General features: G+C 35.8%; 2 pseudogenes; one reads left to right on the top strand and one right to left on the bottom strand.

Annotated features, from left to right (window-relative positions):
* Positions 1–4,095: 4,095 nt before the first annotated feature.
* LOC143647675 (CCR4-NOT transcription complex subunit 7-like) lies at positions 4,096–7,869 on the bottom strand (annotated as a pseudogene).
* A 2,645-nt stretch (positions 7,870–10,514) lies between these two features.
* Positions 10,515–11,469, top strand: LOC143647936 (serine/threonine-protein phosphatase PP1-beta catalytic subunit pseudogene; annotated as a pseudogene).
* The last annotated feature ends 12,510 nt before the right edge of the window (positions 11,470–23,979 follow it).

Below are 23,979 nucleotides of genomic sequence, written 5' to 3' on the forward strand. Positions count from 1 at the left end.
AGATTATTAAAATCCATATGTTTCTGAAATATTGTCTCCATAGATTGGGTCCTTGGAGAAATATATATTTGCCAGTATAATCACAGAGAGCCAGATTCCTGGTAGGTACTTGATATTACCTGCTACAACAAGGATGAAGCAGCTGTTCTGTTTCCATTCATCTGTAGGACCCATCGTAAGGGAAATAAAATATAAGAAGTTCAAATTAAATGTGCTCTACCACCTGAGGCAAAGTCAAAGATGTCCTCACTTCTACTCTAGGGAAAGTTATACCATTCTATCTTTTCAAACAGATAAGACACCTGAACATTGTTTCCTACTAGCCTATAAATGAAATTTCTTAAGAAAAGTTTGCGAATTCCTTATTTTTGATACTGAATTTGCTACTTTGCTTAAATATATGCCTTAAGCAATCAGAGACACTGAACAATTCCTTTACTCATTGAGGTACACAATTAAATTATTTGTTAATTAATTCAAAGATACAGCACTCAAAATGGATTTTTTTTCACTCTCAGTATGTGTAACTAGCTATGACTGCTTTATCAATACCTTGCAGTAATTAGACCAGACATTACACTGTCTAAGAGTGACATATCCAATCGAAAAGATGATTCTATAACTGCATTTCAAATTAAAAATAAAACATAGCACCTGAATAAAGTGGTATATTCAGATTTGTGATTGACACCTAGCACATTCAGAGTGAAAATAAATATTTTGCTCCAAACGCGGCAGAAAGTATCAATTTATAAATTTCACTTTCTTCTACGTTAATATTTGTGTGTATCACATCACTGTGCCCATATCCTATTTGTCAGATTTTCCTGATACTGAAAGAGATTTTATGTCTCCCTTTTCTGAGACTCAGCTTTACCACACAGAAACTCTGTGAAACTAGTTCTGTTCCTTCCACATGGTATTACAGAGGAATAGACATTTTCAGTTCTAAGTGGACAATTTTACTTATTTATTTTTGTCACATGGCAGAAAGTGAGATGGGCACTTTGTTCACTTATTCAATGTATAAAACACTCTTCAAGATCTAGAACCATTCGGAAGAAAATTTTCCACTAGACTTAAAGTGAGTACAATCATTACTTTAATCAAAACAATTTAGGCAACAACAAAAGAAAATATGATTGTATCCTTTTGATTTGGTTGATGTTTCTCCCTTTGTTTTAATATTTAGAAGTCACCACCCAGATTTAAAATTTTATGTCTATAATTTACTTGTAAAGTTAATGCATAAAGGACAATAAACAAGAATTGATATCATAAAAGTAAATAATTCTAAATATGAAGACATATTTTTAAAAACATCATAAGAGTCAGTAGGAAAGTGACAGATTTTTCAATAAATCATGCAGGGATCAATTATCCTTCTATATAGGAAAAAAATTAAACCAGTTTTGAGATCATTTAAAACTATAAAAATATATTCCAGATTGATTAAAACCTTCAATGTAAAAGAAAAATTAGAATAAATTTGTAATTATTATTGAATGTTTTTAAAATGCTACTAAAATACTGTAGACCATTAACCTACTAAATCCACAAGTTTATCCATGTGAAATGTTTTGACTAAATATGGGTAAATTTAGCAAAATACTTAATATATTGCAGTTTTAAAAATCCAACTTAGTGAGATCAGTAAAGTCAGGGAGGGAGCTAAGTACTGAACAAGATGCAGTCTGTTTTAAAAATAGTTGCTATTATCAAAGGAGTGCATTATCCTGTGTGAACAAGGAAAATAAGACTGAAAAGATACATCTCAAAGGGATTCTCTTTTTATTTCCATGTTCAGAAATGACTGAAATGATTTCAAATAGCTGTCTATCAGCAAGTCAAAGGGATATCTCCCAAGCTATTTTGAGAGTATATGTTTCATGATAATGTAAGATGTTAAAATGGATATAATCTCAACTGGAGGATGGGGAAAGTGAACATTTAGGCTCGATATTCTGGAAACAAAATGTTCAAAGGCAAGATGCTAAAAGCAAGGCAAGTATAGGCATGAATACCCATGTGGTGTGATTTAACAGGCACCACAAAGCTGCCCCTTACTCCATGTTTATTCCCCACTGACTTGTCAGTTAGTTGAAATTTTAATAGTTATGAAAAGAATAAGAAAAATGTCCAGAAAAGCCTCAGTGCCATTCAGGGTTCTTACTATCACCAGCAGAATACATTCTTGATTATTTTTTATTAAGGAATCTGTAAGTTTAAAGAAAAATCATGCAGAATATACAGAGTTACATATACCTCCACACACACACTCACTGTTCCCTATTGTTAACACTTTGCATTAGTGTATAAATTTGTTACTACTGATAAAAAATTATTATAGCAACACTATTTATTATAATCCATAGTTTACATGAAGGTTCACTGTTTGTTGTATATAGTCCTATGATTTTTTTCTAAATGTTGAGTAACATATGTATACAACCTAAAATTTCCCTTTTTAACCATATTCAAATATATAATCCATCAGGGTCAATTGCATTCACAATGTTGTTCTAGCCTCACCGTTATCCATTACCCAAACTTTTCCATCACGCCCAACAGAAACTTTGTATCAACTAAGCACTAATTTCCCATTCCCTACCCCCACCACGACCCCTAGTAGCCAGATTCTAGTTTCTGACTCTAAGAATTTGCTTACCTAATTACTTCATAACAGTGAGATCATACATTTATTATTTTGTGTCCAGTTTATTTCATTCAAACTAATGTCCTCAAGGTTCATCAACATTATCATATGCATCTAAATTCAATTCCTTTTAGAGTTGAATAATACTCTCATACACACACACACACACACACACCATATTTTGTTAATCCCTTTATCTGTTGATAGACATCTTGGATGCTTCCATCTTTTGACAATTGGGAATTCTGTCACTATGAACATTGGTATACAGATATCTGTCAAGGACCTGTTGTCAATTCTTGAGGATATACGCCCAAAAGTGGGATTGCTGGATCATAAGATAATTCTATATTTATCATTCTGAGAAATCACTAAACTGTTTTCCACAGCAGCTGCACCATTTTATGTTTTCATCCACAATTTCCCCACATCCTCTCCAACACATGGTATTCCCCCCTTTTAAAAAATTTTTAATAAAACATTTCTGAAGCTTTTATTTACAAAAGTTTAAAACCAAATAATACCCTCTGTTTTACATATAATGTTTTGCTTAAAAGGACCACCCAGTTATAGCACTGTAATATCATGAATAAGGAATGTACAAGGGAAACAAACCAACCTGCCTAACATTTGGAGATCTGCTGATATTACTGATTGTACTGTAGATAACACACATCATAATTTGTAATCCATCATTTTAGGGTACAGCTAATGATTACCAAAAGTTCTTCTCACACATACTCAGTTCTGGCTAAACATTTCACAGTCTCATTTGCCAATATATAAAATATATTGTTAAACAATTCACAAAACATAAACAAGAATTACAGTCCTCAGGTAATTTTATCATATATGTTAATATTTTGTTGTTTTGCACCAAATCTACCCATTATTTATCTTTGCAGCAATGATGAAATCACAATTTTTGTTTTCTAATTTAAATTGATACAAAATAGACCTACAAATTTCTTATCCTTGGATTCAATGAAATGGATATGTGGAATCAACAAATCAAGAACATAAGTATGGGCATAATTTTAAAAAAAAAATAAGGGTAAGCAGTTATGGAATAAAAAAGAAGTAAATCAAGGGAAATGTGCTACCATAAAATAACTACAATTTCAAAATCTTGGATACCAGCTTCCTGACAGATACTCAAAATCTAATGACAAGGGACAGTTTCCTGAAGGGTATAAGCTGGTTTCAAAAATTCTTCAATTGCAGAGCAACACACACATTTCAATTAGAAACTGACAGACATTAGATGTGCTGGGAAGATTAAACACTACCTGAGGAAACAGCAGTTACTAAGCTCTTTCATATTTTCTTTTGTGTTTTTTTAATACTGTTTTGCAGAATCATCTGTTTGCACAATGTATGTGTATATATATATCCCAGGGGTCAAAAATAAGTAAATACTGTATAAAGTTGGTAGATGGTCATTTTTCCAGCTAAAAGAAGAAAAAGCAAATTTTCTTATACAACAGGGGATTTGCATTAGAGTCACACTCTAAAGTGCAAAATTGTTGGTCCACAATCCCAAATAGCTAAAACCCCTGCAGAATGGAAGGGAGAGAGGTGAAACAGGAAAATTAATTACAATAAGTGCTAGTTAATTTAGCAAGGGTGGAAAACAAGCCAACTCCAAGTAGGTAAAGTTTATCAAAATGTTCAATATGATATAGCTTTTTCCATGTTAGTCATGTGTGCTTACTAACAAGTACACTAAGTTAAGGCCAAATTAACCCTGCATACTTTTCTATTTCTTAAGACCTGAGCGTATTTAGTTCTGAAAAGTAAAAAAAAAAATAAATTGGTCTATGAAAGGGAAAAAAAGCTACTGTCTATTTTTTAAGGGATTCAATCAGAGATAAAACCTATAAACAGGCATTTGTGAAGCTCAAATAAAATAAAAATAGTAGGGTTACTTCATGCCTTGACTGCTTGTTGGCTGCTTCTTCAAATGCATTACCTGTGCCATTGTTTAAACCAGAACCAAAGCCATACAAATTACCACAAAACTGAGCATCATCTCTATAATCCTCAAAGAATATTTATTTCACTTTGAAAAAAAGCCATTCCTATCATCAATGAATCAGATCCTGCCTGATACTGTGATCCGTTCCAGCTCTAATTGCTCAGCAACTTCCTGTAATCTACCTTTAAGATTTTTGCATGAGATACTTCGCATCATAAATGACAGGAATAAACAACTGAAGTATCTCAAAGAAGTCAAATTCTTCTTTAGGCAAGTTAGAGTTGGCCAGGATTTTGATTAAATAGCCAAAGTCATAAACATTCTGAAATGATAACCGCTTGACCCCTTCACAGAGGACTATTCCATATGTCCTAAGAAGTTCTGCAAAGTACTGGGTCTCAATTCCTCACTCTTGATTTTTTTTTTAAATCAGATACCAGATGTCGTTAGTAGCTCTAAAGAGTCCTGAGCAGACATGTCTCCCGTCAAATTAAATTTAAAATTAAACTGTCATGCTGAAGTTCCTGGAGGGTATTCTCCTTGCTCATTCATAAATGTCAGTCTTAGCTGAATTATCTTTAACAAGTCTACATTACACCGATAGTCAGCATTTCTCCCGAATTCTCCAATGGGCCTTGACACCACACCTGGAAACTAAGTGTCCATAGCAACATAATTATATTTTTGGATAATCTGATGAATTTTCTTCATCTCTTTGTCCAAGTTGCAAGCCCAAACTTCACAAATTCTTTGGCTATGATCTACGGTTGCTGCTGGAATGATGGGGACACAAGGAAGTCTAAATGCCAACCATCAAAATGTTATATACTTGATTGGAGATTTATTTTATAAAATAATTTATTCTGTATGTGTGCCCTTGTGTTGCTAAGATCACACTCCTCCTTGCCACAGAGACAGCAGCCGGCTGCAGTGGCAGTAGCACCAGCAGTAGCTGAGTGTCCCATAACACTTCTCACCTAGCAAGGGGAAATGGGAGCTGCATTGCACTGCTTAACTCCCCCTTTTTCAAATAGTAGTCATTCTAGTAGATGCAAAATGGTATATCATTGTGGTTTTGATTTGAGTTTAATGATGTCCAGTATCTTTTCATGTGCTTTTTGGCTATTTGTATATTTTCTTTGGAGAATGACTGTTCAAGATTTTTTTCAGGCCCTTAGTCTTTTTTGAATAATAGAACTTCTTTATATATTCTAGATATTAAACTTATCAGATATGTTATTTCTGAATAATTTCTCCGATTTTAATTAATTTCTCCCTGTTTGTCTATTCTATGGTTTGTTGCTTGTGACTTTAGTGTAAAGTCTAAGAAACCATTAGCAAGTTCCTGAAGATACATCTGCATATTTCTCCCGGTATTTCTGTGTTTTGGGTTCTTATATTGTGGCATTTGATTTATTTTTAATTAATCTTTGTTATTGATTGAGGTAGGCATCCACTGTCATTCATTTGCATATGGGTATCCCATGCTCTCAGCACCATCTATTGAAGAAACTATTCTTTCACAATTAAGTATACTTACCATCTTTGTGAAAAATCAATTAGCCATAAACATGCGGGTTTATTTCTGAACTCTCAATTCGATTACATTGGTCTATACATCTGTGCTTGTGCCAGTACCATGCTGTTTTGATTGTTGTAACTTTGTAATAAGTTTTTAACTTGGGAAGTGTGAGTACTCCAATTGCGTCCTTTTTCAAGATGTTCTTGTCTTTTCAAGGTCCCATTACCCCCCCATATAAAACTGATGACTAACTCTGTCATTTCTGCCAAAAGGCTTCTGGAATTTTGATTAGGATAGCATAGAGTTTGTAAATTGCTCTGGGTAGAATTGACATCTTAATAACATTTCATCTTCCAATCCATGAACATGGAATGTTCTTCCATTTTTTTAATGTTTTCTTTGATTTTTTTAGCAAATCTTTGTATTTCCTGTGTATAACTCCTTTAGATCTTTACTTAAATTTATTCCTAGATATTCAATTCTTTTAGTTGCTATTGTAAATGGATTTTAAATTTCTTCTTTAGATTGTTCATTATCAGTATATAGAAACAGTATTGATATTTGCATGTTTATTTTGTGCCCTAAACTATTTCTGAATTTGTTAGTTAGCTTTAGTAATATTTTGTGGATTCTCAGAATTTTATATATATATCTATACATATATATATATATATGTAGGGTAATGTCACTTGCAAATAGGGAAAGTTTTACTTCTTCCTTCCCAATATGTATGTATGTATGCATATATGTATTTATTTATTTATGTTACCTAATTTCTCAGGCTAAAACTTCCACTATAATGTTGAATAACAAAAGTGATAGTAGACATCCTTGTCTTGTTCCTTATCTTAGAAGGAAAGCTTTCAGCCTTTTATCATTGACTATAATGCTAGCTGTGGATTTTTTGTATATCTTCCATCATGTTGAGGAATTTTCCTTTCTAAGTGTTTATACAAAAAAAAAGGTGCTGGATTTTGTTACATGCCTTTTCTACATCAATTGAGATGATCTTGTGGGCTTTTTTTTCCTTTCATTTTATTAATGTGACATATCACATTAATAGATTTTCTTATGTTGAACCACTTTTGTATATCTGGTTGATCATGGAATACAATTCTTTTAAGTGAATTGGAGTCAACTTGTTAGAATTTTATTGATTACTTTTGCATCTATTTTCATAAGAGATATTGGTCTGAAAGTTTCTTTCCTTGTGATGTCTTTATCTGGCTTTGATATAGGGACATGTAGGTTTCATAGAATAAGTTAGGAAATATTCCTTTATCCTCAATTTTTTGGAAGAATTTGAGTGAGGTTTGTGTAAATACTTCTTGGGGTGTTTGGTAAAATTCACCAGGAAGCCCAGATTGTCAGAATTAAATGCTATATAGCCAGAAACAATGGCAACAGAATTATAAGGCTGTTCTAGAAAAAACAACCTTCACTTCCTCCTGACACCAACAGTGCTTTGAATTGGACAACAAAGTTGAGCTACCACTTCTCATTTAAAACAAGATGCCTAGATCTCTGGCAAAGATGGCTATGAAAGGAGTTCCAGGACTCAATCTGACCTCCAGTGCAGCTGGTAAACATCCAGAATTATCTGAAACAACTGCTTTGGGTCTCTGGAGGCCAGGGTAACACAGTACAGCATCCAGGAAAGAGTAGGAGAAGAGACTGATAAACTGGTAAAGAATTGTGAGTAACTCACTCCATGGTGGTGATGGGTGCCTATCCCCAACTCTTGTGGCAAGCTGCTTAGGGATCCAGTCTCTGGCTGGCTGCTGCTGTCAGAAAGGGACATAAAAGTTCTCCTCCCCAAGAATGGGGCAGCATGAGTGAGCACTGATCACAGCATTTGAATAGCTAACTTGGATCACTGGGGCCTGGCTCTAAGAGTAGCTATTATTTTTCCCCACCTTGAACAAAAATTTTAACTCTACCCTCAACAAGCATGGATTCAGGGATAATTTTAAAAATTCAGTGCCTTCTTAGGACCACAGAGAACAGTTTGCTGAAGGGTGGCTCTCCTCCAAGAAGACAGGAGATCACAGATGAGCAATGACTGTGGCTTTTGGTTAGTGAATTTCAGTCACTGGGTCCTGGCTCTGAGCTAAAATTTCAACTTGCTCCCCAAAAAAGTAGCTGGCAGCTGCTGTTCCAAACTTACCCTCAAAAGGAGTTGAGCCAGGAGGAAGATTTAAAGGCACAATAAGTCCTTAGGACTGCAGTGAAGTTTGCTGAGGCATATCATCTGCTCGGCAGGTCAAGAAAGCATAGATTTGGAAAGCCATCAAAGAAACATTTGGCATCCTTTCTGGTTGCCTACCCAGGGCACTGTGGAACCACTCTACACCCATTTCATGGGTCACTGGCCATGTTTTGACTGGAAAATTCTGACTTAAGAAAGTACTGTACAGGTGAGACTCAGGTCTCCTGCAGAATTGGCCTTCTGAACAAAAGCAGCCAGAGACAATGAAAGGAGTGTTAAAAAAGCATAAAGCCAAATAAAAAACAAACAGAACAGATAAATGTTTCTGGAGAAGAAACAGAGGAAAAGAAGCTTTCTATTGGGTGTGAAACAATTACACAAATAGCACAATCTCAAAAGTTGAACCTTATATCCAGGGCAAGAACAAGAGAAGCAGTGCTGAAAAAAATTTGGTCAGTTAAAACCAGGCTATCCTAAGTGCATATATTAAGTTGAACCTAGTGTCAAAAAAGAGCCTTAACACAAAGCCAATGCAGAATAAAACCCTGGGCAAGAGAAATAAAATGACCTTCAGAGTAAACTCATCAAGATAATCAGATGCTTAGACAGCAACAAAAAATTACAAGCCATAGTAGTCAGGATTCTCTAGGGAAATAGAACCAACAGAAAATATCTGTAAATATGAGTCCCTATAAAAGTATTTCACTCAACCATGGGGAAGCATGAGGTCAAACTCCACAAGGCAGATTGCAAGCTGGCAACTTTGATGAAGGTCTTTGTTGAATTCCCAAGGAGAGGCTAACTGGCCAAGTTGAGAGACAGATTCTCTCTTTTGACTCCTCCTTTTAAGCCTAGAGCCGATTAGATTAAAATAGTACTCATTGCAGAAGGCACTCCCCTTAACCAACCATAGATGCAATCAGCCATATATGAAATTCACATGCTGATTATTTAACTCCTCAGCAACAGAACAACTAGACACTATCACCTGGCCAAGTTGACACCTGAACATAACTATCACATGTCTGCCCCTTGTCTACATGGCAGCTATATATATCACCTTAAATCTAAATAGAAAATCTCTACATACAAAACAATTACAGACATATTTTTCACCTAATGATACTCATCTGTCCTGCATACAAAACACTAAATCTTTCCAGAATAGGGTGCATGTCCTTGGGTAATATTAGTTCTTAAACTTGATATTCTATAAGAAAAATACAACTCATGTCAGATGATAAAGGATATAAGATAGAGAGGAAAACAATGATACTTGCCTTATGTATAAATACGAACATACTTATAACAAAACAGGAAGAAATATTCATACCATTATAATTCTTGTTTCTGTAACCGGTCATGTGGTCATAGTTCTTATTTATCACTACCTTCTTCCATTTTCCATCCCATGCTCCCTTTTCTCTTAGCAAGCACCTCAGATGGTCATAGTTCTTTGCTTGGAGGGGTAGCCCAAATCTTCATTCTTGAAATTTCTGGGCCATTCAGGTAGTCCTGCCTGGATTGAGTTGTTGCACTGTTCCATTGACTTCAATCACAGATCATAGCAGTACTAAGAGATGCCTTAGAAGATCTCCTGTATTCCAGGAAAACTCTTCTTTATATCCATTGTGTAGATGCAGTCCTATTTCATCTTGATAGTCAGGATCATTCATTGCAGGCAGTATAGTAATTTCCTTCTTTGCCTGGCCCAAGTGACACCTGAACCTAACTGTCACACAAGCCATGCTAAGACACAGCTTAAACTTCAGGAAAGACTAGAATTTAGAAAAACTAATTGAAGATGTCCAAACCACTCTTCTAAATCAATCCAAGATGAAGAAAAATATGACTAAAGAGACCAAGGGTATTAAAAAAGAACTGTATGAGCATAAACAAGAATTTGAGATTACAAAAACAAACAAGCATAACAGAAATTGTGGGAATGAAAGACACAATAGAAGAGATTAAAAATACACTAGAGGAATGGGACAGGGCACCTGCACAGAGAGCTGCATGGCCCCGTGGAGGGGAAGGACCTGGAGGAGCACTGCTGTGGCAGGGCAGTCAGTGATGCTGGCAAAAGAAGGCTGAGGCTGTGGCACAAAAAAAAAAGCCCTTGTTCCTGTTGCCAGGATGCAGAGCCTGGTGCTGACAAACTGGCAGATGGAAAGCTGAAAGTGGACAGCTTCATCAGCTGATTGTTGATGGAATGAGGATGTCATCCAGGAAAGAATGTGCATATGATTGAAGCAGAAGTTCAGGGCTTGTGTATCAAGTCTTGGGAGATCATTCTCAGCAATGCTGTTCTTTCAGAATTTGAAGCACCATTGAAAATTTGTGGGGATATTCATGGATAGTATACAGATTTACTGTGATTATTTGAATATGGATGTTTCCTGCCAGAAGCCAACTCTCTTTTCTTAGGAGATTATGTGGACAGAGGAAAGCAGTCTTTGGAAACTATCTGTTTGCTATTGGCTTAGAAAATCAAATATCCAGAGGACCTCATTATCTTAAGAGGAAACCATGAGTGTGCTAGCATCAATCACATTTACGGATTCTATGATGAATGCAAATGAAAGTTTAATATTAAATTGTGGAAGACTTTCACTGATTGTTTTAACTGTCTGCCTATAGCTGCCATTATGGATAAGAAATCTGCTCTCATGAAGGACTGTCACCAGACCTGTAATCAATGGAGCAGATTCGAAGGATTATGAGACCTACTAATATTCCTAATATAGATTTTTTCTATGATTTATTGTAGTCTGACCCATTTAAAGATGTGTAAGGCTGGGGAGAAAATGACTGTGGTGTTTCCTTTACTTTTGGAGCTGATGTTTTCCGTAAATTTCTGAATCATCACAACTTGGACTTGATTTGTCATGCTCTCAGATATTGAAGCCATCTGAAAAGAAAGCTAAGTTACAGTATGCTGGACTGAATTCTGGACATCCTGTCACTCCTCTTTGGACAGCTAATGCACTGAAGGAAAGGTGAAGAAAACAATTCTGTAAAGAAACCATTAGATTTGTTAAGGACATACTTCATAATATATGTGTGTACTGTAAAACTATCCAGTCATTTGACAACCTTTGTGATGTCACACCTGTAACAAAGAGAGGAGTAATGGATCTCAAATTTTTTTCTAATAGAAAGATGTGCCACACTGAGTGCACTCTGGTATAATATTCAGCAAAGTTAAATTCAAATTCAAAATTATCCATTAAACTTACATCTTCACATATCACAACTTTTAAAGTTGAAAAGCATCCCAACTAAACTAGATGTGATAGCTAAGCCAGACGAAAGCATTATAATGTATCTGTTATATGTGGTTTCAGTGTGGCTTGGTTGATTCTTTGGGGCTTGTTTTGTTTTGTTTTTGCTAGAATAATGCAAATTTTTAAAATCTTTTTCTCACTAAACATTTTTTAAGTGAAATGTGGGATGAGCTTTACAGACATTTACCAACTCTTTTTTTTTTCCCTCTTGCTCATCTACCTATGTACCTCTTTGATCTTACTAATAAAACTTAGGCCTCAATTCAGTAAAACTGAATTTTAGAGACTGACAGTTTAAAAAATCCAATCCAGTGAAGTAATCAAACAGCTTGACTGGGAAAACATTATAGCTGATAGTGAATATTTTGCTTCATACAGAAATTCCCATTGATTTGGATTTATGCACTAGTTTTTAACTTATTGATGCTCTATTATGCAGTAGCATTTCATTTAACTTTCATATAAGGCTCATGTTTTAGTTTGCTAGCTGCTGGAATGCAATATACCAGAAACAAAATGGCTTTTAAAAAGGGGAATTTGATAAGTTGCTAGTTTACAATTCTAAGGCCGAGAAAATGTCCCAATTAAAACAAGTCTATAGAAATGTCCAATCTAAGGCATCCAGGTAAAGATACCTTGGTTCAAGAAGGCCGATGAAGTTCAGGGCTTCTTTCTCAAGTGAGAGGGCACATGGCAAACACAGTCAGGTTTCCTCTCTCATCTGGAAAGGCACATGGCGAACATGGCATCATCTGCTAGCTTCTTCTCCTGGCTCTATTTCATGAGGCTCCCCAGGAAGCATTTTCCTTCTTCATCCCCAAAGGTCACTGACTGGTGGATTCTGCTTCTCGTGGCTATGTTGCTCTGCTCTGCTCTCTCTGAATTGCTCTCGTTCTCCAAAATATTTCCTCTTTCATAGGACTTCAGAAACTAATCAAGACCCATCCAAATGTGTGGGGACATGCCTCTACCTAATCCAGTTTAACAACCACTCAACTAAATCACATCATCCAGGGAGATGATCTGATTAAAGTTTCAAACATACAGTATTGAATAGGAATTATTCTATCCTTATGAAATGGGATTTTGATTAAAACATGGCTTTTCTAGGGGACATACCTCCTTTCAAACCAGCACAGCTCATATAGTATTACCCCACTAGGTGATAATGTCATTATGTGGTAACTTGGCTTTAGAATTTTACCTATTTATTTTGAATTGGCAGGCACTGGGCATCGAACCCAGGTCTCCGGCATGGCAGGTGAGAACTCTGTCACTGCGCCACCATGGCCTGCCCCTTTAGCTTTAGATTTTAATTCACATGAAACATCTTTTAGCATGCTTGACTATCTGGTAACACCTTCACCTACTTTGGTTTTTTGTTTGTTTCTTTCTTTCTTTTCTTTGTTTGTTGTTGTTGCTGTTTATTTGTTTTTAGATCAAGAGAACATGAGAATCCTTTTTTAACCGGTCATGGAAAGCTAACACTAGCGCATTTTGTACCCCTCTATAAGGCTGTATTTAAATGAATGCTGGTCAGTGGGACATTTTATCAGCTTTGGATATTGGGTGCTTAAAGTGTCTAATATGGCCATGTGGATGTTTTATACAGTTTATTGTTAAGGCTTATGTCACTAAAGATTTTTAATCTGACTTTTCATAATCAAAGTTCACATGATTTTGTATAGACATGCTTTGTAGTGAACTGTAGTAGCAATAATTTCTGCTTATTGCAGTCTTTCTTTTCCTGATGTCTCTCTTTTTAAGGGTTAGTATTAACAAATGACAAAGAATAGAAAAGTCAACATAAAGATTTTAGAAGGAGAATTTATGGGACATAGACTTGTGATTCTTTGGATGTGACACTATTAGATGTGATTTTTAAAGCTTTTATTGAGCATTATCAAATTTGTGAACTTCATAAGGATGGACATCAGGTTTATAATGCCTTTCTATATATGTGCTACTATAGATGAAAAATTCTTGACCTTAATATTGTCTTTGAAAATGTTAAATTGAGAATTCTGTTAACATTTTATGAATTGGTACATTGTATTACTGCAAGAGATATTTGATTTTCAGCACTGTGAAAAATTTTTTAAAATGCATACATCGTTTTTCTAATACATTTTTTGTTTAAAGCACATTTTAAGTGTAGTTTCCTAATTTAGTAAAAGTCATCTAATTAAAAAAATAGAGGTATACAACAGCAGATTCAAAGAGGCAGAAATAATCAGTGAGCTAGAAGAGAAGGACAATTGAAATCTTAAACTCAGAAACACAGGTTGAGAAAAGAATGGGAAAATTGAGCAGAGTCTCAGATTATGTGAATGACAGCATGAAGTACACAAATATAGGCATCATGGGTGTCCCAGAAGGAGAAAAGAAGAGGAAAGGCATTGAATGAATGCTGCAGTAAAAATGACCTGGGGCAGTATGATGGCTCAGTGGCAGAATTCTTGCCCTCCATGCTGGAGACCTGGTTCGATTCCTGGTGCCTGCCCGTGCAAGATAAAAAAGGCCCCAAACTGCCCAACTGTTATGAAAGACAGATATACATTCATTCAAGAAGCACAACATACTTCAAACAGAATAAATCCTAAGACTTACTCAGAGACACATACTAATCAGTAGTTTTTAAATAATAATAGAGAAGAAGGTTTCTGAATTGACTGCAAAGGTAAGGTAACCACTAATGCTTAATAGAGAATACAGAAACAGGACAGCTGAATCAAGCAGAAGAGATCAGGAAAGAGGACACACCAATATAAAATAAATAATGAAAGTGCAAGCAATTTTACTGAATTGAAATAAACTGCATTATGTCATTAAATGACGGAAGTTATCTGATTAGTTTAAAACTCAATAATCCACCATTATGATATTGATAAGCAACACACAAAAGAATGATTAAAATATAATTGAAAGTACAGGGCTGAAATTTTATAAACAAAAAATATGCTGGTAATATTTATAACAGTCTAATAGAATTTAAAATTAAGCATGCTGTGATAAAGAGGAACAACACACAATTATAAATTCATAAATATTTGTATATCAACTATATATGGCATTTGAGTATATTAAAAAATATTATAAAGACAAGGTGTACCAGTTGAAAATATAGCTACTATGGGAAATTTTAATATTATTCCCTACTAAATGGTAGTTCATCTAGACCAAAAATGACCAACAAGTTGCTAATCAGTATATTAAAAACTTGATACACTATAAATTTATTTTACAGTTTTATTTTTATAGGTTCAAATTAATTTCTCAGACAAGTACATCCTTAACACCTTGAATCAGCAGGGTCACATCTCCATGGAAATAACCTAATCAGAAGGTCCCACCCAACAATAAGCCTGCCTCTACAGGGATGGATTAAGAGAACATGGCCTTTCATGGGGTACATAACAGCTCCAAACCAGCACACTCCACCCTCTGGACCCCAAAGCGAGAAGAGATGTACTGCAGTCTGGACTAAAAGGGACAGATTGAAGGAAAAATCATTTCAAAGGCAGAAACATTGTGGCCAAGGTCTGCAGCTAAGACACCTTGAGCCAGGAGAGCAGACCCAGCCATGCACATGGAAAGGGTGAGTTTGACCTGGAGTTTGCAGAGGGTGGACCTTCTGCCCCATTGTTCAGGAAGAATGTTACTGCTCCAGGCCTCACAGAGGGTGAAGCACATTTCCTGGTGATTGGGGATAGTCTGTCCATGACCCCACTGTTTGGAGAGGGTGGGCCTGTGCCTCAGAGATGATAGAAGGTCTGGGTACAACCCAGATGCTTTAAATGAGTGGAATGGAGAATAAGGTTGCCTTCTCAATGCTCCCCAATGGTGCAGCCCCCACCTCAGTGTTTGGAGAGATCCAGGCTACTGTTTAAGCCCTTGGAGAGTGTGGAACTGCTACTCTCTCAAGCCCTGAGGATAAAACATTCTATAAATGATTCTCATATTTTAAAAATCTAATAGAATTTTCCCTGAAGGTTTTCAGAACTATTTGGGTCCAATGATTCCTGTTTTCCTTTCAAATTTTTGCTATGGAAATGGGAACATTTATCTTATCAGTGTCCCTCCTTTGCATATTGGAAACAGATAACTTGTTCTAAGTTTTGCAAGTCCACATCCAGAGGGAAATTTTGTCTTAGGACAAACCACACCTGAAACTGATTTTGATAAGACTTTGTACTTATTTATTGTCACTGAAATGATTTAGACTTTTGTGATATTGTCATGGAAAGTATGTATTTTGCAAATGGAAATAACATGTCCTTTAATGGAATACATAACAGTTTCAAACCAGTACACTTCCTTACACTTACAATTAATGTATGAGATAAAGGACTATCCTAAATAAATTATTTAAATACACATTAAAATAAAATAAAATGTGTGATGTAGTTCAACTTATAAAATACATATGATATGAACAAAAAAGAAACAATGAGGTAATGAGAAATCAGTAGAACCATGTCTTCTGTTTTTATCTGTGGAGACATGTTTTACAATCTTTTACTGCTGAGGTCTCTTTTGAACAGAATTTCTTTCCTGCTTTTTCCCAGTATCCATGATAGAGTGAATATAATATCCCCCATAAAATACAGGTTCATACCTTAATGTGTGTGTCTGAGGCGTGAATCCATTTGTGATTAGAACCTTTTGAAGATGTTATTATTAAAGTGTGTCCAGGTTGAATTTGGTGGCTCTTGATCCTTACAAACGGAGATATTATAAAGAGAGGAAATTTAGATACAGCCAGTGAGGAGAAAGACCCAGAACATGGCAGAAGTCAGCAGAAAGTAGCAGACACAAAGAGAGTGAGCTCACCATGTGATAAAGGATTACCAGAATGCTATAGACTCAGGAAGAAAGCAAGCCCTGCCAATATCTTGATGTTGGAATTTTACCCTTTAAAATCATGAGCCAATAAATTTCTGTTGTTAAGCTGAAACTGGTTTGTAGTATTTTTCACAGTAGCCTTATTTAGCCCATGGCATTTATCATGAAACTTTCAAAGACAAACAGTGGGAAGACAGTTTCTCCTTAGCTACTCTCTCTCCATCCCTTGTTATCCAGGTTGGTAAAGCCCTGATAATACTCTAAGAGAGTCACAACCATTTTTCTGTTTTAGGTCACATGTTAATCTCTTACAAGTATTCTTTTCCCAAATTCCATCTAAAACCATAGGAGTGAATTGAAGAATGTTTGCCGTTTGGAATACATCCATCTAAGAAAAAAAATGTTTGTCTCTATTTCTTGCATACCTTCCTAATCTCTAAAATTGTCTCTTGAAGCTATTCAGTTGGCTGGGTTTGGGGAGATGAGGAATAACCCTGCTTCTGTCCTCCCCAACCCCTGTCTGAGAATGAGAGAGGCCTATAAGTTTTTCTTCTCTTACACACACTAGTTAATGTAGTGGGGTTAAGATTAAAGAACTCTTTTGGTCACCAATTAATATTATGTCTTAATTTCTAAGGTTGCTATAAGAAAATGCCACAAATTGAGTGGCTTTAAAGAACAGAAATTTATTGTCTTACAGATCTGAAGGCTAAATGACTGAAATCAAGGTGTTAGCAAGATAGTGCTCCATCTGAAACCCATAGGGAAGAATTATTCCTTACCTCTTCTAACTTCTGGTGTTTGCAGTCAATTGTTGATATTCCTTGGCTTGTGGATGCATTACTTCAATCTCTGTCCCCTCCATCTTCACACGGTTTTCTCCCATCTGTTTGTCTGTGCCTGCTTCCAAATTTTTTTTATAGGAAACCATCATACTGGGTTAAGGAAGGCCCACCATGATTTGGTTTGATCTCATCATAACTAATTACATCTTCAAAGACTCTATTTCTAAATAAGGCCGCATTCATGGGATCAGGGTTAAAACTCGATAATTTCTTTTGGGAGGGATGCAATTCAACCCATGGCAATGTATCTAGCAACATTTTGTGATTAACTTTAAGGCTTTAGTCAAAATCCCAAATAATGGAATTTCCATTCCATCTGGTAAAATAAGTTTAGAAATTAATAGAAAGGTAGTGGGAAAACACACAACAACTAGCAAGAATAGTTACTTCTGGGGAGAAAGAAGAGAGTAGGAATGAAGGGTGAAAGTGAATGACCATATTTTGCTCTAGAAACTAGGATATTATTGGAATATTTTATAACCAAAATATTTTAAAATATTTTATCATTATAAAAATGTAGAATACAAGTGAAATGTTCTATTTAAAGTCTTAAAAAAAGAAAACCAGAGATAAAACCAATGCAATGTAACCTATACAATTCTCATTATGGGTGATTCATAGCCCTTACTCCAATTTAAAAAATGGAAATTCTGAGCAATATATTGAAATTAGCCTAATAAAGCAAAGCCCTTCCAGGTAGATTTGATTAGTGTGAATTAAAATAGTGTGTGTATTTGTGGGAGCAGAAATTAAATGTGATGTGGGCCTAACTTGGCTCTTCCCCACACAAGCAGCCTATATTAAAGGACTGATGTTGTCTTAATGGAAAATGCATTCACTGGTATTTCAAGGTCATCACCATTTCATTGCCTCAGATTTCAATCAGCAATTTATCAAATGCGACTCCCTTTTGGGAGAATGTATAAAAATATCTCATCTCTACATAAACCATATGCTGTGATTTGTGTAGCAAAATCTATCACCAGCATCCTTGTAAAATGCACATGTACCCATGAGGATAAGAACCCAAACATCATTGCTTATTTTGCAGAACTTATAGAGATAATAAATAAAATATGGTAGAACTGTGAAGGCATTATATTTTACAATGATTTTCCATGATTTGCCAGTTTTTAGGTTTGCTAATCTTTTGATTAAAGTTTTCCTAAATGTGTAATAGAATTTCTTAATAAAAAGAAAATGAAATTAAAAATCCTATAAAGTCATGCTATCAGCCCTTTTTGTCTTGCTGAACAGAGCAAATCACCTTGAAAGAGAATTTGCTCAGGGAAAAGTCATAGGAATTGTCCCTATTACACATGTAAATAGGAGGCAATTAATATACTATCATTACTGGAGAATGGTCTAATAAGACATTTCTGCCTTGAATCTCACCCAAAGCCACTTGAGATGCATAACTGGTGCACTGGTAGGAGGTGGACTTATTTGCATTGGGGCAAATTAACCACCTGAGAGGAGAGGGATTAAGACCATAATCTTTTCAAGTTTAATAGTATTGAATTACAATATAATAAGAATAAATATAATAATATTAAAACTTCTGTCATGGAATGTGATTGGTCTGATGTTGCTGTCAAAGATACTTATTAAGGACACTAAAAAATGCCACCATGAAGGAAAGGGAATCCTCATTGTGAATACTGTCTCATCACAAGGGCTGGATGTTTTCACTGGGAGGCTGGTTCCATTAAATATGTGGCTGCAGCTGGCAGTGTCTTCTAGAATCATCCTGACATATGAACATGAGCTGGGCCTTTAAAAGTGATAAGAGGTTTCACTATGGGCAGCTATTTACTACAATGTGGGGATCAGCACTCAATGGCAACATCATATGCTAGTATCATTAAGTACCAGGAAAGGAGCAGATTTTCCCTGTTTTCCCATGGCAATACTAATGGCCCTCCATACTGAATATACTCCTGGGCTTTAATAGGATATGGGCTATGGAGGTACAGAGATTTTGGTCTTCTAACTAATCAGAAAAAAAATCCTCAAGAAAAAAAATGAAATTAAAATGTGTGACGAATCCATACGCAGTTCCAGAGTGGTAAGGTGAGTACTACCCTGGAACCACTCCCCAAAGAAACAATAAGCGGAGAAAATTATTTTAAAAAACAACAAATACACTTAAAGTTTAGAAACCTTGAAGGAAAACAACATATGAAGATATTTCATCCAATAAAATCTATTAATTTAGTTATAAACAATTAGTATTTGTGGTACTATGGAAATCTGTCTTCCTCCCTATCCTTACTTCCCTCAAGCTCAGCATGACAAGTTCCATCACTGGAGGTGTGACCAGGAAGACGAAGATCTCTCTTCCCCCAGCTCTCAGTCAACAGCTGGAATTTCTCATGAGGAAGTTCAGGCTGCCAGCATTTCTGATTTCTTTCCAGCTCCATGGTGCAGTGGCTAATTTAGGAGAATGCATTGAAAGAGGTTAGGGGCTCCCTTCCTCCACACAGTGGGAACTCATAGGCAGAGGCTCTAATACAGAGCCAGCAGGTCAAGAATATTAGGGCCAAGATGTCCCTCATCCTAACTCATTCTTGAGTGAAGTTTCCACACCAGAACATGCAAGCCATAAAGGCCACAGGACCCTGCCAGAGTCCCTCTCCTAAACTAGTGGGATTATTCAGAGAAAAGTGGACACTGTCTCCATCCTGTTTTAGAGCAGTGACTCAGAGATTTGCCCAGAGGGAGAGGTAGGCTTTAAGGACTGTAAATTTAGAAGCTTAAGGACACTCTAGGACACAATGGAGATTTTGTTTGTAAGCAATTAAGGTAATGCTTGTAGCTACAAAAAAAAAAAAAAAAAGCAACAAGCTAAGACATAAACCAACTTGTTTGCCAGAAAGAAACTAAGAGAGAAACAGCAGAGGGGCTCAAAATGAACCTGAAAGACTAGCCTTAAAAGTACCGTTGTAACGGGCCTAAATTTAGTTTTATAAAACTTTGGAGCAAATTATGCCCCAAGGCATTGTCAAAAAAAAATGCTATCAGCCAGCAATTAATGGAACATAACAGTGGGTGTGATACAAAGAGTCAGACAGCTTATTGCAAAGGTCAGGGAAAGAGACAGTGGAAGAGTCAAAAAGCCCTACTAACACCACTGTTACCCCAGGCAATATGCACATGCTGAAGGTAGTATTACCAGGACACTAAACAAATAAATCAGCCAACGGTAACAACAGCAAGCCCTGCAAATGGGGGTGGATGAGATCAGTATTCAGTATTAACAGAAAATAGCTAGTTTTCTACAGAAGGCTATGACACATACAAAGAAACAGTATAATGTGGAAAATAAACAGGAAAAAAAGCAGGCAACAGAAACTGTAAAAGGGTATAGATGTCAAGTTTAGCAGAAAAAATACTTCAAAATGGCCACTATAAATGTGTTCAAAAATTTTTTTAAGTGATTACATAAGTAAATGAAGTTATGATAATGTCTCAACAAATAGAGAATATAGACAAATAGAAATCATTTTTTAAAAAGAAGAAAAAGGAAATTCTAGGTTGAAAAATACAGTAAATGGTACAAAAAATTTACTAGAAGGACTCAAAAAAATTTCAACTGGCAAAGAAAGGATCAGTGAACATGAAGATAGACTGAAAGAGAGTAGATGATCCAAAGGACAGAAAGAAAAAATAAAGAAGAAAAATGATCAAAGCTGCAGAGAAATATAGGGCACCAAAATATGCATAATGGGAGTGCCAGAAGGAGAAGAGAGAAAGAAAAAAATGATAAGAAACCTTAATCTACATATTGAAGAAGTGAAACAAATTCCAAATGAGATACACACTATTTCAATATTTTAAAAATTTTGAAAACCAAAGATAAAGAGAAAATTTTGAAGGCAACAAGAGAAAAATATCTCATGACACACAAGCTGAGTTCTCATCAGAAAATATGGAGGACAATTTTTCTAGGAGGGGCAAGATGGCAGCATAGCAAGGAGGGAAATTTATTTTGTCCATCAGAGCAGCTAGAAAATAGCCAGGAATGGTACAGATCAACTTCTGGAGGAACATCAGTGACTGGACACATAGTGTACACCAGTCTGGACCAGGTGGAATTTCTGAGATTCCACAGAGAAGTGTAAGCCCCCCAAGCCTCAGATGTCAGCATCCCTTCCCAGCAGGCATTTATTATCAGCAAGGGCTTAGCTCAACAAAGCTCCAATTACAGAATTAATTAAAAAATTCTAAAAGAGGCCCCAGCACAGATAAACTTGGAATAAGAACTAAAGTAACTAGGAGTTTTTGATGGTCAGGGGAGGGGTGGTGCTGCTGAGAGAAAGAGAGGCTTTTTGAGTTGGACAGCACACAATACTGGAAAAGGGCTAGACAACAATAAAATAAGGCACATAGAGCCTGAAGATATATACAGCCACATACAAACTTAAGCTCTTGATTGACAAACTGAGGAGTGGGGCCTAGCTCTGAAAGACTTTTTTTGCTTTTTTTTTTTTCTCTTTAATGCATATTAGATAGAACTAGAAACACTCTCAGGCTCCAGCACTGTTCCAGGCAAGGGGAGAATTAAGTGTGTCTGAGAGGCAAAGTAACTAGGCAGGTGAAAGGAGTTGATTCCTTAAAGGGTGTATCTTCCCCAAGAAAAATGGGGGCAGGGCCCAACTCAAGTGGAATCCCTCCTGCAAGGAATTCAAGCCCCAGAGAACAGAAAACAGAAACAATTAAAGCCATCATACTACCTCACCACTATCTCAACCATGTCCCTAGCAGGGAGAATCTGCTGAAATTAAAGCCACCACATCACTTTAAGATGGTGGGAAGCTGCAGGCAGACAAGTGCCACATGCTGGGCAGAAAAAGAAAAGCACAGAATTTAGGGGGAAAAGGTCTGTATAAGTAGGGCAAGAAACATAAAAACAAGAAATGAAAAATTCTGATAAGATAAACATAACCTATGCAAGAGGTCTAGAATAATATGAACTGAATGTCAAGTTACAGATAGAGAACAAAGTCATGCAACAAGAAAATCCTAGATAAAAGAGTGAAAACAACCTCCAGAATAAACTAATTAAGGAAATCAAATGCCTAGATGCTGGTAAAAAATTATGAGTCATACTGGGAAAATCGAACATATGGCCCAGTCAAAGGAACAAACCAACACATAAAATGAGATACCCAGGAGTTGAAACAACTAATTTAGGGTGTCAAACAGATATGGAAAATCTTATCAAAAATCAAATCAATGTGTTGAGGGAGGATATAAAGAAGACACTGGGCAAACAAAAAGAAGAAATCAAAAGCTTGAAAAACAAGTCACTGAACATATGGGAATGAAAGGCACAATAGAAGAGATTAAAAAGGAATGGAAACCTATAACAATAGAAATAGATTTAAGGAGGCAGAAGAAAGGATTAGTGAACTAGAGGTCTGAACATCTGAAATCTGACACACAAAAGAAAGTAAAGGGAAAAGAATGGAAAAATACAAGCAGGGACTCAGGGAATTGAATGACAACATGAAGCCCATGAATATATATGTTGTAGGTGCCCCAAAAGGAGAAGAGAAGGGAAAAGGAGGAGAACTACTAATGGAGGAAATAATCACTAAAATCTCCTATCTCTTATGAAAGACATAAAATTACAGATCCAAGAAGTGCAGCATACCCCAAACAGAATAGATCCAAATAGACATACTCCAAAACACTTACTAATCAAATTGTTAAGTATCAAAGACAAAGAGAGAATTTTGAAAGCATCAAGAGAAAAGCAATCCTTCATACTCAAGGGAAGCCTAATAAGACTATGTTTGGATTTTACAGCAGAAATGTGGAGGTGAGAAGGCAGTGGTATGATATATTTGAGATTCTAAAAGAGAGAAACTGTTGACCAAAAATCCTATACCCAAGAAAATTGTCATTCAATAATGAGAGGAGATTAAAATATTTTCAATCACTGAGAGAGTTTGTGACTAAGAGACTGGCTTTGTAAGAAATACTAAAGGAAGCACAATAGGCAGACAGACAGGAAAAGTCAGGAAAGAGAGAGTTCTGGAGAAAAGTGTAGAAATGAAGACTATCAGTAAAGGTAAAAAGAGAGAGAGAAATTAGATATGACATATAAAATCCAAAAGACAAAATGGTAGAAGAAAGTACTGCCTTTACAGTTATAGCATTAAATGTTATTTGATTAAACACCCCAATTAAAAGACATTGACTGGGCTCTGGCTCAGTGGTTGAAAGTGAAAGTTTGGAAAATGGTATTTCATACAAACAACAATCAGGAAAGAGCAGAAGTAGCTACACTATCTTACAAATTAGACTTCGAATGGAAAACAATTGAAAGAGACAAAGAAGGAAACTATGTATTAATAAATGGAACAGTTCAACAAGAAGACATAACAGTCATAAATATTTATACACTGAGGCAGAGTGCTCCAAAATACATGGGGCAAACAATAATGATTCTGAAGGGAAAAATAGACACCTCCCATAGTAATTGGAGACTTTAATCCCCCCTCATAAAAAATGATAGAACATCTAGACAAAGGATCAATAAAGAAAATATGAATAGTGCAATAAATGAACAAGACTAAATGGAAATATTTACAGAACATTACATCCCACAACAGCAGGGTACATGATT

Source organism: Tamandua tetradactyla, chromosome 10 (genome assembly GCF_023851605.1).
Source record: "Tamandua tetradactyla isolate mTamTet1 chromosome 10, mTamTet1.pri, whole genome shotgun sequence".
In the NCBI taxonomy this organism is placed as follows: Eukaryota; Metazoa; Chordata; class Mammalia; order Pilosa; family Myrmecophagidae; genus Tamandua; species Tamandua tetradactyla.